The sequence below is a fragment of the Oryctolagus cuniculus genome, chromosome 1, assembly GCF_051225735.1.
Source record: "Oryctolagus cuniculus isolate XC-2025 breed Fujian yellow rabbit chromosome 1, ASM5122573v1, whole genome shotgun sequence".
NCBI classification, from domain to species: Eukaryota; Metazoa; Chordata; class Mammalia; order Lagomorpha; family Leporidae; genus Oryctolagus; species Oryctolagus cuniculus.
Window position 1 is genome coordinate 66,220,103 of NC_142867.1, and position 16,005 is coordinate 66,236,107.

Sequence of the window (16,005 nt, forward strand, 5' to 3'; positions counted from 1 at the left end):
TGTAAGTCACCAGTGAGAGCTTGCAGGCCTCATACCAACCCGAGGAGCTGGGGCAAATCCTCATCAGACTGCCTAAGGTCCCTGGGGCCTGATAAGGATCCTGAGCTGCAGACACACACTTGCTAGGGGCTGTGACCAATCCTGCCTCTGGTGCACAGGTAAGTGGATATGTTTGGGCAGGGCTGCTACTTTTGGTGTGCAGTACAAATGTGCCCGGCCATGGGGCAAGGCGGCTGCCATCCAAGCCCAAGGTGGAGTTCCCCAGGCCAGGCACTTAAAGTCTGCAGCTGCCAAGGAGTACCTTTTCCTAATTAGCACAGGCAGACTACAGGACATGTGGTTTTGTGTGTCTGGGACGGTGCTAACCACTGCTGTCAGAGAGCCCTGGGCTGAGAAGTTCATGCCTGGCTTCTTTAGGAGGTGACGGGGCTAAGGCTGGCTCTACTCCCCCTGCTGCTTCAGAGAAGCTGCCTTGGGCCTGAGAGCAGGCTGAGATCCCCTCACTCAGGGTCTGGGCTTTGCCATCCTGCAGTTAAATATAGAGCATCCTAGGCCACTGTCAAAAGAGGCCAAATTTGACAATGAGACCTCTGTTCTGATGGCAGGGATTAGTGAACCTTTTTTTTTTCCTTTGGTGACAAGACTGGGAGGCAGAGAGGCAAACCCTTGAATGACATTTAGGAGAATATCATATATTGAATAGGACCAAATGAATAAAATTATGTGAACTTAGGGTTGTGCTAGGAATCAAGAGACAGCTCTTAAGATCCCCTTGGGTTTCTGGAGGGAAGCTGACCTTTGTTTTTACTAATGGAGCCTGCCTTTCCTCTTCTGTAAAGTGGGTGCAGCACCCTGACCTCTCAGAGGGTGGGAGGATTCAGAATGCATCTGTGGATGTGCTCAGAACAGGGATAAATCAGGCTTGTTCTCCTGCCTCATTCCCACTCTAAGAACTTGGCAGGGCCAATGGCCTGGGAGCAGAATCAGTGAGTGTGGGGCCATGAGGGCTCTCCCTCTGGCATCTGAGGGAACCTCAGTGGCCCACTTAGGAGGCCTGGCTATTTGCAGAGTGAGAACCTGGAGACATGAAGGGTGCAGGCCTGCCACATCTTTCAGGACTGCCCAGTCCTCATTGCTCCACCAGCTCCCTGTCACCCTTCCAGTCCCCTCTGCACGCTTCCCCCATAGGATAAAGCCTTAACCTCGCCGTTTAGAGTCCAGGCTATGTTTTTACTCATCTCCCACTACAGTTCTCCCCACACATGACTGAATATTCCTGAGCAGGCCCACGTGGTGATGCCTCTGTGCAGTTCCTTTTGTTTGACATGCTCTTTCTCCTTTTCTGGTAGGAAAACCCCTTTTTCCTCTCAGGGTCTAGCTTCAATGTCCCATTCACCAAGGAGCCTCCCCCGTCCTCACCTATGGCCACTCACCACCCCCTCTAACACAGCCCTGGCCATTCTTTGTTAAATGCTCTGGTGCTGTTTCTGAGCCCTTTTCTGGACTATGAGCTTGCTGGATGCATGTATCCATGCAGAAACATGTATGTAGCTGCGCGGTTGCAGGCAGGTGACAGGCAGCCCTGTCCTCAAGCCTCAGAGGGTCACCTGGACTGGGCATAGGCTAGATTATATTATATTGGTCTCTTTTGTCAAAGAAGGTTAGGTCTGAACTTGTTTCCAGAAACCAGAATAAGTTATCTGTAAGACTGCCTAGGGAGAGTGGCAGAAATCTAGGATCAGTTATTGTGAGGAGCTGTCAGAGGTGACCATGGGCTCTGCTCAGTCCTGTCCATGGCTGAGAAACCACCTCTGCCAGCCATAGGTGGACACTAGTACTGCACTCAGCCCTTGCCACCTGCTGGCAGCTCCACAACAACCTCTGAGGACATGGAGGTCCCCTACTCTCTGGGATCACCCTTTCCCCCAGTCTCTGTTGAATATTTCTTGAGTCTTTGTCCTGTGTTCTGTGCAAAGCTCAGGGTCTTTCCCAAGATTCCTAAGATTTCCTGGGGAGCTAATATTGTGATCCCCTCTCATTCTTAACTCCTGCTTCCATTGCATTCTTATGCCTCTGCATTATTTTGCGCCAAGCTCAGATGCTGCCCTACTCCTTTGTTCCCCAAGCTGTCGCTGTCACAGACATGTGTGTGGAATAGGTTTTCCTTCAGGGTTGGCATCAAGAGGAGAATGATAGTACAAGGCAGGTATGAGAGGTTTATACAAAAGAGGAGACACAGCCAAAGACACTGACCTAGTGACCTGTTGAAGGTTATGCAGCAAGACAGTACTGGAACCAAAACGGAAACCAGGCCTTCCGATAGACTCTCTGCAGAGGGCATTTCACTTTTCTGAACTTCTGTCATCTGAGGAGCCATCAGGGCTGCATTAAGAACAGTTCCACACAAAACAGACAGCTCTGGATGACAGCAGGGAAAGAAACCAGGGGAGCTGGGACTCCCCAGGAGGGTGACTCACCTCCCTCTGTGCCCTGAGTCCTGCAGAACAAGACCAGGAGGGTCAGCTGTACTGTGGATCTGCCTGACACAGGCACAGTAATGCAACTGTTTAGTTTTATCCTCACAACGGACCTGCAAGGTTGGTATCTCTACCCACTTTAGTTGAAGATAAAGGCTCAGAGGGTGAAAGTGTCTCTTGTCCAAAGCCATACAGTTAGAGTCAGGCCTGGCTCTGAGCCTAGGGGGCTCCCAGACGAGGACTCGGCCGGCAGTTCCATGGCACTGCCAACGTTGACCACCAGGTGGCAATCTTCTCCAACTGCCTGCAAGCCTGTAATGAACCACAGCGCTGTGGTGGGGACCAGACAGCAATCTGTCCCTGGATTCTTCCTTATCTCTGCAGTTCACACGGGGAAACCGATCCCTTGAGAGGGGTGGTGGCCTTTCAGAAGAGGAAGTTCTATGCGTGCGCATGAGCTTGGAATCTAGTCCACCTGGGGCTGGTGGACACAGCTGACCCGCGCTAGCTGGGAAGCGGTTGGCACGATTTTCGGTACAGTGCCCAGTCTCCCTCTGTCCCCTCTGTTGCCAAGGCCCGCCAGAGATGAGCAGCTGCGTTTCCTTTCACTCTGCCAGAGGCCCACGATGCCACCCTTTGTGGGGTGAGGGCCGCCTTTGCCTGCTGTGAGGCCATCTGAACAGCTCCGTGGATCCTCACTCTGCTCTCACCGCCTGCTTCTTTGCGTGGGGCCAGAAAGAACGGGGCCCGGGGGCCATGGAGTTCTTCCTGGAATTCCGGCTGGGTTCCGTCTGAGCAGCGCTGGCTGGAACAGGCCCCCGGACGGGACCCCCTGCACCACCTCTCACCTTCCAGAGCCCTGATGATGGCCTGGGCCTGTGGGCCCCGGGCTCGGCCAGCTTTCCACGCGGCTCCCGGGGCGGGCGAAGTGCCCCCTTCCAGAAGTGTGCCCAGTTTCTCTGAAGAGCTGGAGCCGCCCTCAGCTCCCATCCTCCGCCACACAAACGGCCACCGCACCGCGTCCGCCGGCGCTTTGCTGCTTTCCCGCCAAGTCTGAGTGCGCACGCGCTCGCACATGCGCACACCCTCCGCAAGCGGACGTTCTGCCTGCTGCCTTCAGTGTCGGCTTTCTGTACAGTTTCCCACGTCAGATCTCAGTGAAGGTCCCGCTGTACATACCGTGAGGTAAAGGTGAGAACAGCCGCCTTCCAGCAGCCGAGGCAACAGGGTGTGACGGCCTGAGGGCGGAGGCCGCCCTTGAGCTCTGTGGCCCCAGCAAAAGCAGGAGGCAGGATGCATGGGACAGGCCCTGGAGGCTGTTTCCCCCGAGTGCGGGGCCTGTGGTAGCGTCCGTGGGCCCCTTGGCAGGACAGATCCCCACGCCTCCGCGGGGCTCCACGTTCGCCTCTCCAGGGAGCGTGGGCATGTGGCGAACAGGACAAATATGTACGAAGGCGAGCCTTGCATGGCCGTCTTCTCAGGGGTTCTCAGTCTTTTCCCGCCCAACTCCATGGCTTTTTGTTGCTGTTGTTTTGTAAATCTGTGTTTTATTCTTAATATCTTTCTTTTGTATACTTATGTAAATACCAATTCCATAATCTCCTAAGCGATAATAGCCATTAAATCACACATTTGATATATTCGTTATGTGTATTTTTTCCAAGATACAGTCAAATAAACACGGAGTTTTTATAAAGTAACAAAGACCACCAATAAACACCTTGGTTCCTTCATCTTCACATAACCCTGCGAAGTCAGTAATGTAATGTCTGTTTTACAAGCGAGGAAATTGAACTCAGATTGGTGAACTGACTTGGACAAGGTCACACAGAGACTTCTGATCTTGACCCCACAGCCTATGGACAGGAGAGGGGAAGAGGAGCATGTGCTCGGAGGAGGATGGGGTGGAGAGGGCAGCCGCTAATGAGAAGTGCAGGAAGGCAGGAGAGAGGGGGGGCAGGGGAAAAGACTGCGCGTCAGAAAGGCAAATGACCTGAGTCCCAATGTCCTATGCACAGTAATGGCCATGAAAATAGCTGCAGATTTGCCTGCATTTGTGTGACCAAGATTTATTGTACCAGCAGCTCCGGTAATTGGATGATGAAAGCACTGCAGCTGGAACTGTTTGCTGGAGATTAATTATTAGGGGGAGGGGAGGAGGAGGAGAAGGAGAGGAGTGGTCTGGATGATGCCCAGCTGTGGAGGGGCTGCCCCCCCCCCACTGGAAAAGTGGACCCCTCTCCACTCAGCTGAGACCCAGAGAGGGAGGCAACAGACTCAGAGTCACAGCCATGTCACAGCAGAGCAGGAGAGCTGTTCCCCTAGCAAGCGAGGCTGACTTCGTAGAAAAGACGGACAGCCGCAGCAGCAGGAGGTGCTAGAGGGGAAATCCCAGCTTCCTCTCACACTGCCTTTTGAAGATGATGTCATGTCTTTTAGCCTCAGTTTCCCCAGCTGTACAATGGTGCTAACTGAGCTAGAAACTCGTGAGGCTCCAAGGAGATTACTGGATCCTGTTTGGACATCGGACTCACCCAGAAAATGTTCCTTGTCACCCACCCTGCTCAGGTCTGGCACTTCTCCCCCATACCTGAGTCCTGCAAACTACTTGTGCCCTCTTTAGAGACCCAAACTTTGCTCTGCACCACTGTGGGCACTTTCTGAGTGAGTGTTGCAGCTCCCCAACAGGAGTGGGGAACCTTTTTTCCTGCCAAGGGCCCTTTGGATATTTATAACATCATTTGCAGGCCGTACACAATTATCAACTTAAAAATTAGCCTGCCATAGATTTATTGGATTTCGAGTCCTGCCTGCGGTTGCCTTGGCAGGGCCAGACCCAATGATTCTGCAGGCCTTAGATGGCCTGCAGGCCGGATGTTCCCCACCCCTGCAGGGAAACCTGAAAGGGACTAGGAGTTGGGGAGTCCCAAGAAATGTTGAAGTGAAGAAGATCTGGGGACCAGAGTCATCCGAATCCAGCCACCCTGCTAAAAGACGAGAGTCTTGCTGGCATCTTACTTTCTTCCCTCTTGGCAGGGCGCGTGCTGGGTTTTTAAGGGTTTGTCATCCCCCTCTCAGGGCCAACAGAGTCTGAGGGAACTGAGGATTAGGAAAAGGGGCCCTGGCTCACCTGGGGCTAAGGAAGGAGGAGGAGCGGGCTCTGGACAAAGAAGCTCTTGGATTCTAAATCCAGTGTTGCTGCTTAGCTTACTGTATGACTACACCAATTGTTTTCCCTCTCAGCCTTAGTTTTCCCCATTTGCAAAATGGGAATAGTCCTTATCTGTAGTTGCAAATAACAGAAAATCACTGGACTGATCATTTAGGACTAATTAAAATTGTGAAGGAGCCAGCCATGGCAACTGGAACCAGAGCTTGAACATTGTGGGGAGCAGAGGCCAGCTTGGGAATGTCTCTGTTGCTATCTGCTCACCTCCCACTTCTCTCTTCCCTGTGCCTCTCTTCTCTGTCTCACAGTTTCCACTTTCTCAGGATCTCTACTTGAGCACCATTTTTGCTAATACTGCTCGGTCTGCAACTCAATTCCATGGTTGCTTCCTTTGGGCCCCCCTGTAGTCTTCCACTTTGTATTCCCAGCTACCATCCCTCCCCCCCTTTTCCCAGTGCATAAACATGAATCTGACTGGACCTGCTGAGTTCTCTTGCGCAACCTTATCAGAGATTGAGAACGGATTTGTGGCCTTCACCTGAGCAGGGGATCACACAGTCCTCACAGATCTGCGGGAGGGACAGGCCCTTGGGTTGACATTGCCTCTGACCAGGTAAGCGGTAGGAGCTGGATCAGCTCATGCATGGAAAGTGCTGCAGGTGGTGCTGACATATGTAGTGCTCAGGGCACTTGAGACTCAGAGATTTATCCTGGTCCCTCCCTCCTCCCTGCACAGAGGCTTCCTGCCTTAGGTGTCGCCTCCTCTGAATCTTTTCACAGCCTTCCTTCCTTCCCTGGCCAGGCTGGACTTGGGGTGGCATGATCCCTCCTCCCAGACCCTACACTTCCCTGCACCTCAGCAAAGCTTGCCCTTGACAGGCCCAGACCAGCTCTTCTCACCATCTTGCTGACCTCCTGTCTATCTCAGTGGGAAGCGAGTAGGTGATAATCACAAGTGGCTGCCACTCATTGAGCCTGGCCTGTGCTAGGGGCTTTGCCTATTTATGCTTTGTACCCTGTACCATCGTCCCTTGCACCCTATACCATCGTCCCTTGAGATGGAGCTTTATCCAGATGCAAACACTGAGGTTTTGACCTAATGAAGTGATGCAAACCCAGCTCTGTCTGACTCCCAAGTCCTTGGCCCAAGAGCTAAGCTGCAGGATGAGCTGTGCCATCATGCCACCATTCCTCCGACCACACTACTATTTCCCCCTCCCCTCTAGCTTTACAGGTAAATCAGCTCACAACGGCTGTCCGTCTTTTCTACGAAGTCAGCCTCGCTTGCTAGGGGAACAGCTCTTCCTGTTTTCTCTGCATCCACCCTGTCTTCCTGGTTAGAAACCTGTGTGTTACATTCTCCAAACCTCTTTGTCCTTTGTTTTCCATATTGAAAAAAAAAATCACAAAAGTCAGATAGAGTCTGTGTCCCCTTAGATGATGTGGGAACTATGCCTTCCTTTCCAGGAAGTAGAACACAGCAGGGAGACTTGGGTTGAACAGGGATGGGCTTTAGGATTGGACAGACCTGGGTTGAAATCCTGTCTTTACCACTTATTGGCTATATGACTTCCAGCATCTTTCTTAATTCACTCAGTCTTAATTTCCTCATGTACAAAGTGGAGATAATAATCTACCTTGAAGAGTTGTTGTGAGGCTTAGAAACAAAGATGCCACTACTTAGCACTGTGCCCGTCCCCAGGTCCCTCTGAGTGACAGCATTCATTATAATGGTGATAATGATAACTATTTCTGGACTCAGTCTAGGACATCATCTTTTCTCTCTTGGACCATTGCATCAGCTTCCTCACTGGACTCCTTGCCTGCACTGTTCACTACCACCACCAATTCTTCTTTTCAGATTGGAGGACTTTTTCTAAAATACAGATCTGTGTGTGACACCTGCTTAAAACTCTCTTCTTCTTTTGTATCTACCCCACACTCCAGCCACCTTGTAGGACTTCAAGTACACATTGGTCACCACTCCTGCGTTTTATTCAAGGATGTCCCTTTGCATGTCTTCTCTCCCTCCCTCACATCCTTCACACCCAGTACCAGTGTCTGCCAGCCCTCCAGGGGGATGTCTGTTTACTTGGAGCCAACTGCCAGTTCCTTGAGGGCAGGAAGCAGGTCTGATTCTTCTTTGTGGCCTCCTGCCTGCAAGCACAGGGCTTGGCTTGGAAAAGAATCTTCGCACTGCCCAGGGTCACATAGAGTGTCAGCAGCAGGGACAAGGCTTGACCCAGGTCTCTCTCTCTCTTTTTTTTTTTTTCAACAGGCAGAGTGGACAGTGAGAGAGAGAGACAGAGAGAAAGGTCTTCCTTTTGCCATTGGTTCACCCTCCAATGGCCGCCACGGCCAGCGCGGCATGGCCGGCGCACTGTGCCTATCCGAAGGCAGGAGTCAGGTGCTTATCCTGGTCTCCCCTGGGGTGCAGGGCCCAAGTACTTGGGCCATCCTCCACTGCACTCCCTGGCCACAGCAGAGAGCTGGCCTGGAAGAGGGGCAACCGGGACAGAATCCGGTGCCCCAACCGGGACTAGAACCTGGTGTGCCGGTGCCGCTAGGCAGAGGATTAGTCTACTGAGCTGCGGGCGCCGGCCGACCCAGGTCTCTTGTCTTCCTATCCAGGACACTTTTCTCTACACGTGCCCTTTTGCCCTGGTGGGGCACAGGAGCCCAGAGCAGGTGGCTTGAGGTGGAAGACCTCCCCATGTGAGGGCAGCGGGCGGCCTGAGGTTATCACACACTCCATCTTAGCACTGCGCTCGATAAGCAGGGGAAGGATAAAATTATCCACTGCCCACGTCCTGTATCTCCCCATCCGACATGGACTAGAGATAAAAAATGAACGACACAAAATCCAATCTTCCTTGTGCAGAGGCTGGCAGGAGTGGGAGTGGGGCTGGCAGCCCAAGCAGCCGCTCATCGCGCAGCACATCTCATATTTATTGGCTCATAATTGAAGGCAGCCTGGAGATGTCCCAGCACTGGTCCCTGACAAGACAGATGGGGGCACAATGACTGCTGAATGAGGGAGTCAGGACAGAACTGCAGTCACGAAGAGGAGGCCGGGGATGGAGAGGGACCTGACTGAGCACTGGCCCCATGGCACTGTGGCACTGGCCCCTGGTCTGCCTTGGGTCCACGGTCCTGCTTGCCACTCACTTGGGAAGATGTTCTGCCAGGCCCTCCCCTCTCCAGGCCTTTAACTTTAGGCTTCTGGATTTCAGTGCTCAGGAATAAGGGAACCACTCTGGGAGGGAAGAATCAGGACTACTAACTTGCTGTGCAGCTTTTTGTGAATCTCTTCCCCTCTCTGGGCTTTGGGCTTTCTCCTTGTACAGGATAGGATGTCTCCCTGTTCTGCATGATGACTGAGGGGGTTGGGTTGGTCTGGAAGCAGCCAGGTTGTGCATTTTAGCAACAGCACTGGAAAGCTCCCTGTTGGGGGAAGGTGAAGAAACAGGACCTGCTGCCAAGTATTAACAACTTGCATGGTTCCCAGATGCTCATGGAAGTGTTCCACATTCCTAGGCTAAGCATTCAAGGCTCTGCATAACCCACAGAGACCTTCCTTTCGTTGCACCACTGCGGGGAAAGTGTCCAGGGCTGGGAGCCAGGAAGCCTGGGCCCTGGACCGCTCATTCCTCTCCCTTGCTCTGTGACTTTGGGCAGGTCCTGGATCATCTCCAGGTCTCAGTTTCCCAGTCTGTAAGATCTGCATATGTGTTCTTTGATGTAGTTAGGGTCCCCAAGCCAGAGCTAGTCAGTTGCTGTTTCTGTCCTCTCTCCCTCTGAGTGTCCCCCTAAACCCACTCCTTCCCTACCCCCATTCCCATTCGGTAGCTCCTCGGCTCAGTACTCAGTTGTCTCTTCCAGGCCGGCAGGGACCACTCCTTTGCCCTTCCAGCCTCTGCTCCTCTGCTCCATGCTCCTCAGAGACTCTTCTAAAGCATGTGTCTAACCGTGCCCCTCCCCCATACCAAGCCTCCCTCTCCACCCGCAGCCCTCAGCTGAGCCCTTCAGGGTGGCATCTAAGATCCCTCATGGTCTGGCCATCCTGTTTCTTCTATATCTCCTGTCTGTGCCATTCAGGCCTGCCTCCTCCTGCCCTCTGTCCAGCTCTGACACAAGGCCTGGGCCTTTCCAAACTGGCCACAAGGAGGCCTGGGGCCCTGAAGACAGCAGTGGGCAGTGTTGCCACAGTGCCTGGACTGCTGCTTGGCCTCGTCAGAGGCTTCTGGAGCTCCAGGCTCAACTAACCAGGGCCTCTTCTTCCTGCTGCTGACACGGAGAATGTAGGAGCCCAAGGGCCTCAGAGGTGGAGCAAGGCTGTGGATTGAACACTTGAGGGGATTGAATAGGAGGGGGGATCTGGCTCTCCCTTTGGTGGTGGGAGTAGAAGTAAGAGTCTGAGGAGGAGAGGCTCGGGGAGGGGGAAGGACTTCTGCTGATCACGCTCCCATCCTCCTTGGGCCCCAGCTGGTTCTGTCCCATTTAGGGCTCCATGTCTGCCCACTTCACCCCTTGGCCACATCTCCAGCCTTCCTGTACTGGACTGGGGGATGGAGGAAGCAAGGCATCGAGGGCAAGTGTTGTATTCACAGTCATGCTTTGGGGATCTTGGCAGCATCCTACAAGTGCAGAGGCAGCCCTTGCTCTGTTCAGCAAGTCCTCTGTGAAGCAGTGGATATGTCTGCCCTTCGTGGACACTGTGTCTGACTAATTCACCAGGAAGGGGAGCTTCTGGGTAATCTGTCTGTTATAGGAGGATTCACAAAAAAATCTGTGGTATAGGCTGCTGTGACTTTGGCCATGTGAACACCTGGAGGTTAGTCATTTGAAGCCAGGCTAGACAGGGCCCTGAGGGTCAGACCAAAGATCTCAGGTTTTTTTTTTTTTTTTTTTTAAGATTTATTTTATTTATTTGAAAGAGTTACAGAAAGAGGCAGAGATGGAAAGAGATCTTCCATCTGCTGGCTCACTCCCCAAATGGCCACAACAGCCACAGCTGAGCTGATCTGAGGCCAGAGCTGAGCCGATACAAAGCCAGGAGCCAGGAGCTAGGAGCTTCCTCCAGGTCTCCCATGTGGGTGTAGGGGCCCAAGGACTTGGGCCATGCTCCGCTGCCTTCCCAGACACATCAGCAGGGAGCTGGATTGGAAGTGGAGCAGCCAGGACTTGAACCAGCACCCAGTGGTTTACTGGTGCTGCAGGTTGGGGCTTTTAACCCACTGTGCCATAGTATCAGCCCTGGAAATCAGTATTAAAGTTACAAGTCTTAATCATTGATGGCTTTGTGATATTGTGTGGGTAGCTAGTGGACACAAGGAATGAGCTCAGATTCCTGTTGCCCTTTTTGGGCCTGCCTTTCTGGGTCTCCCAACCACTCTGGTTAGAATTTGCCCTTGCCAAGTGAAATCACCCAATCAGAAACAGTTTCTTTGATTGGGTGTCAGGGAGTCTTGATCCTTGCCTTCTTATAGCCCACAGGCCTGGAGATGGGACATAGCAACCCTGGAAAGGAGCACTGAAGAGGCTAAATTGTTGTAACAGTGGTAGGAAGTAGGCAGGGGAAGGATGCCAGAGAGGTAGAATTGGCAGGAATTAGTAGCCAATTAGGTGAGAGACATGCGGCGTCCAGTGTCCTGGGTGACCACTGGCAAGGGTGGCCAGGTATGAGCACTGGATACCACTGACCTCGTGGGTTGTTTCTGGGGCCCAGCCCCACAGAGTCTACAGAGCCCTTCTAGAGGCTGAGTCCTGGTTGGGAAGTTTGGCTGCTGCCAGGGGCCTGCTGAGTGTCCCTTTGGCCCTCCTTTGCCTCACAGGCAACATTGGAACCATCAGCTCAGGTCTGAACTCACTGCTGTGCGTTAGTTTATGCCTCAGTAGTGAGGAGCAGGCCCAATGTGACAACCGCATGAGGTGGCACCACTAGGGAGCTTTTCCAGGGCTGAGGTTATTAATTTTCTGGATGTCATTTCATAGGAGGAAAATGACCAAATGAAACCATGTCTGTCTAATGCCTGAACCAACCTACTTCCAAAGCACAATAGATGATTACTTCCATAGTGTGTCTATCAGTGATGTAAACCTTGAGCTTATCGCATGAATAATTATGGAGAATGCTGTGGCCTAGGCTCAAGGCAGGTTTGGAAGTCCAAGGGCCCTGCCTACATTTCCCTTCTTTTTCCTTCTTTATTTTCTATAATTTAATTCTCACATTTACCTATCTAACTTCAGTTGGGTTTATTTTGGTATATGATCTGAGATGGATGTGAGTCCATGTGAGTTGTAATCTAGGCCAGAATTTTCCAGAGTATTCTACAGAATACAGATCCTGTAGAGTGATCAAGAGTGACAAAAAAAGCATTTTGTAGTAAAAAATATTGGGAACTATCATATACCTACACTTTCCTAGAGATTCACAGTATGCAGTATTCCTCTTTTAAACAAAATTTTTCTTCCCATGGTCACAGTTGCCTGAATTCAACCAAAAATATTACTATTTGTCTTAATTTCCCGTAAAAAGAGACTACATTTATACAACTTTTATTACAGTATCATTATAATTATCCTATGATTAGTTATTGCAATTACTTTCTTTACTGTGCCCATTTTATAAATTAAGATATATCATGGATATACAAGGGTATGCCAGAAATTTCACAGGAAATAATTAAAAGACAAGTTTGTTTTTGTGCAAAAATTTTTTCGTATTCATTCATAGGTATCATAATATTCATTTTCCATGAACTTTTTTTAATCATTAAGGAATCTTTTTATTTGACTCTTGTATTTAAAATAAAATGACCCAGCTGTGTTATTATTTACCATAACAAATGAAAGATTTTTTAAGAAGACATTTTGGGGCATTCATTTTCATTAATCCTTACAAACCATACAATAAACTAAAGTCTTATATGGACATGAGCTAATTCACAACTCTCAGACAATAGACTTGTTAATTGCACTGATTATCAGGGAGATGGTCATAGTGAGGGGATGGATTTTTTTTTAAGATTTTATTTATTTATTTGAGAGGCAGAGCCAGAAAGAGGGAGAGACAGAATGGTTTTCCATCCACTTGTTCACACTCCAGGTGGTAGCCACAGTGGCCGGAACTGACCCAATCCAAAGCCAGTAGCCAGCGGGTTCTTCCAGATCTCCTTGGATCCAGGGACCCAAGCACTTGAGCAAGCTGGATCAGAGGAGGAGCAGCCGGGACATGAACCAGCACCCAAATGTGATGCTAGCACCACAGGCAGAGGCTTAGTCCACTATGCCATGGCTCTGGCCCCTGCAGCGAACATTTTTAATTTACAGACTTGCTTAGAACCATGTCATCTGCGTACCTAGCTACAGAATTGCCACTGAAATTGCCAAGTGTCCATTGTTTGGCATCTGTTAACTGAATATAATCCTCACATTATCAGTTTTCATCATACATATAAATGAAATCATTCTACTAATAAAAGTATAGGCAAGTGCTAAAATAAAAATGTCAAGCCTCTGGTCCAAAAGCCACCTTCCACATTAGGCTGGTCCTTTTCCGGTCTTCCTGGTCCTATGAACAAACAGTATCAGAGCATCTTGCACTGCTGTACTGATAAAGACAAGCAAAAAGAATTAAAATTGCTGGTCTATCAGGTTTTCCACTACTTACGGATTCCATGAACTTTTTAAAGAACCTTCATGTGTATAGAAAAAACATTTGAACCTATGTATAAACAGATCTCACTGAAGGACCCTAATCAATCCCTAGCATTCTAGTTCTCTCCTGAGCCTGACTCCCCAGTCATTTGTTTCAGACAAGAAAAGAACCTTGCCAACTGTCCAAGGAAAGCGGGCTGCCTATGGGAAGCCCCGTGTGTTCTGCACAGAGGCCATCCATGTTCTGGAACTCTGGACACTGTTTTGGCATCCACTGGGGTTCTGGGAACAGATTTCCCTTGGATAACAAAGGACTCCATCCGTTCACATTAACATAGTGAAGGCTCTGAGGAGTCGGGAAAGCCTCATCTTGTTTCGTAATTGGATTTGACTGCCAACCTCATTATTAAATTATGGCTGTAAACACAGTGTGCAACACTCTGGAGAACAGAGGGCGTTGGGGCAGAGCTGAGATGCAGGCCTTCTCTGCCTGCGTCTGTGTCTGGGGCCTGGCCAGCTCTGTTCCAAGGCCCTCAGTGCAAAGAGCTCTGCCAGGAGCCTCCACCATGGTGCCCCTGGGGAGGACAGAGTGGCCTGGCACTTGACGGAGAGGCTTTTGGGCCTTGAAGGGTAAGCAGTATGTGAGGTGGTCCTTGTGAGGGCAGGATTCCCAGTGGGGACACCCTGCCAGGGTGCCTACTGGGTCAAGCCTCCAGGAACCAGGGGGCATAGGAGGTGGATGGGCAGACCCATCCCTGAGGAAGCAGGGGATATGGGGGCAGTGTGGAAAACTCAAATGCCTGTGCGGGAGCAGAAGTGGGTGTGGGCATGCAGTTCTCCTGCAGGTGCCAGAAAGGGCAGTCTGTTCCCTTGCCCAGTGCTGGGTCCATCTTGCTGAGGCAGGGTCCCGTGGGGCCTTGTTAGGATGGTGAGCACCAGCCACACATGTGGCCCTCTCCCCAGGCCTCTCTTTCCTTGGGGAGTCTGCAAAGTTCTTTTCTTGTCTGGAGCAAATAACTGGGGAGTCGGGCTAGGGTGAGAGGAGAACATGGGGACCTAGGTTCCTAGGGATTAATTAGGGCATTTCAAAGAGATCTGTTGCTCCTATGGAGGCCAATTAAAGCCACTGGAAGCTTGGGAAGTGGGGAAGGGGAGACAAATATGTGCATGCGTACTTGAGACAGACTCTGCAGAGTCCCTTGGGGTGGGCCTCAGGGACCTCAGGACCATTTGCAGCAAAAGTATCAGGGCAAAGACAATCACGGAATTGTTTTCATCCAGCAGGGGTAGGACTGCACGCCATGTGAGTGCGTGGCTGACATCTCAGACTTCCCCTGGCCTCTGCACTGTCTCACGCTGAGCACCCCTCAGGGCCGGGCTCCAGCCTGGCCTTTCCATCCACGATCTCATTTTTTGCAAACAGCTTTATTGAGATATACCTCACAAACCATACACTTCATCCATTCATCTATTTAAAGTGTACATGTAGTTCAGTGGTTTGTCATATATTCATAGAATTGTGCAACCATTGCCAAAATCACTTTTAGGACATATTTATCATCCACAAAAAATACCTATATCCATTAGCTGTCACTTCCTTTCCCCCTCCCCCAACTTCTCCCAGTCCTAGGAAGCCATTAATATACTTTCTGTCTCCGTAGAGTTGTCTACCCTGGGTGTTTCACATAAATGAAATAGCATGAGAATACTTTAAAATTTTGTGCAAAATGAAGTTTAAAAGTAGCTTCTTTTGGTGCCAAAAAACCCCCACACTGAAATCCCTATGTAATTTTTCCATAATATGCATTTCCATGAACTTTTTGAACACACTGCATATGTGGTCTTTTGTGATTTACACATTTCATTTAGCATAATGTTTTCAAGCTTCATCCATGTTACAGTACATTACTCAGTATACTTCATTCCTTTTTTAAAAAGCAGGTTTATTGAGATATAATTCATATGTACAATTAAAGTGTACAACTCAATGATGGTAAATCACATTATTAGCTTTTAAAACTATGATAAAATGGTATAATGTAAAATTCATCCTTTTAACTGTTTTAACTGTACAATTCCATAGCATTAATTGCATTCACAATATTATGTGGCTATCACTACTATTAATTTCCAAAACCCTTTTCATTACTTCAAAGAAGAGCTCTACAACCATTAAGCAATAATTCTCCATCTTCCCTTTCCCCAATCCCTGGTAATTCCTCATCTATTTTCTGTCTTATGGATTTGCTTATTGTAGGTATCTTATGTAAGTCATATCCTTACAATATTTGACCTTCTTGTCTGGATTATCTCACTTGGCATAATGCCTTTAGGGTTCATCCATGTTGTAGCATATATAAGAGTTTCATTCCTTTTTATGGCTGAGTAATATTCCATTGTGTTTATAGTTCATGTTTTATTTATCCTTTCCTCAGTTGATGCACATTTTGGATGTTGTAAATGCTGCAGTAAACATTAGTGTTCAAGTTTTTGTATGCACATTGGCTTTCAACATGTTAGATATAGATCCAGGGGTGAAAGTGTTGGATTATGTGATTATTCTGTGCTTAACTTATCAAGGAACTGCCAATTTTTTCCCCTAATAGCTTTATCTTTTATATTCATATCAGCAGTGTATCAGGGTTCTAATTTTTCCACATCCTGACTAGCACTTGTATTCCTTTCTTATTTTAATTTTTC

At 49.6% G+C, this 16,005-nt stretch overlaps 1 long non-coding RNA gene across 2 annotated transcripts in view; it reads left to right on the forward strand.

Annotated features, from left to right (window-relative positions):
* Nucleotides 1-3,539: 3,539 nt before the first annotated feature.
* The window catches only part of LOC138849965 (uncharacterized), a 33,058-nt gene continuing 20,592 nt past the window's right edge, over nucleotides 3,540-16,005 (forward strand). Inside the window, exon 1 of one of the 2 annotated variants that reach the window (XR_016232578.1) lies at nucleotides 3,540-3,668. This is a non-coding gene — a long non-coding RNA (uncharacterized LOC138849965). The remainder of the gene's footprint in view (nucleotides 3,669-16,005) is intronic. The other variant, XR_016232579.1, reaches the window with a different exon arrangement.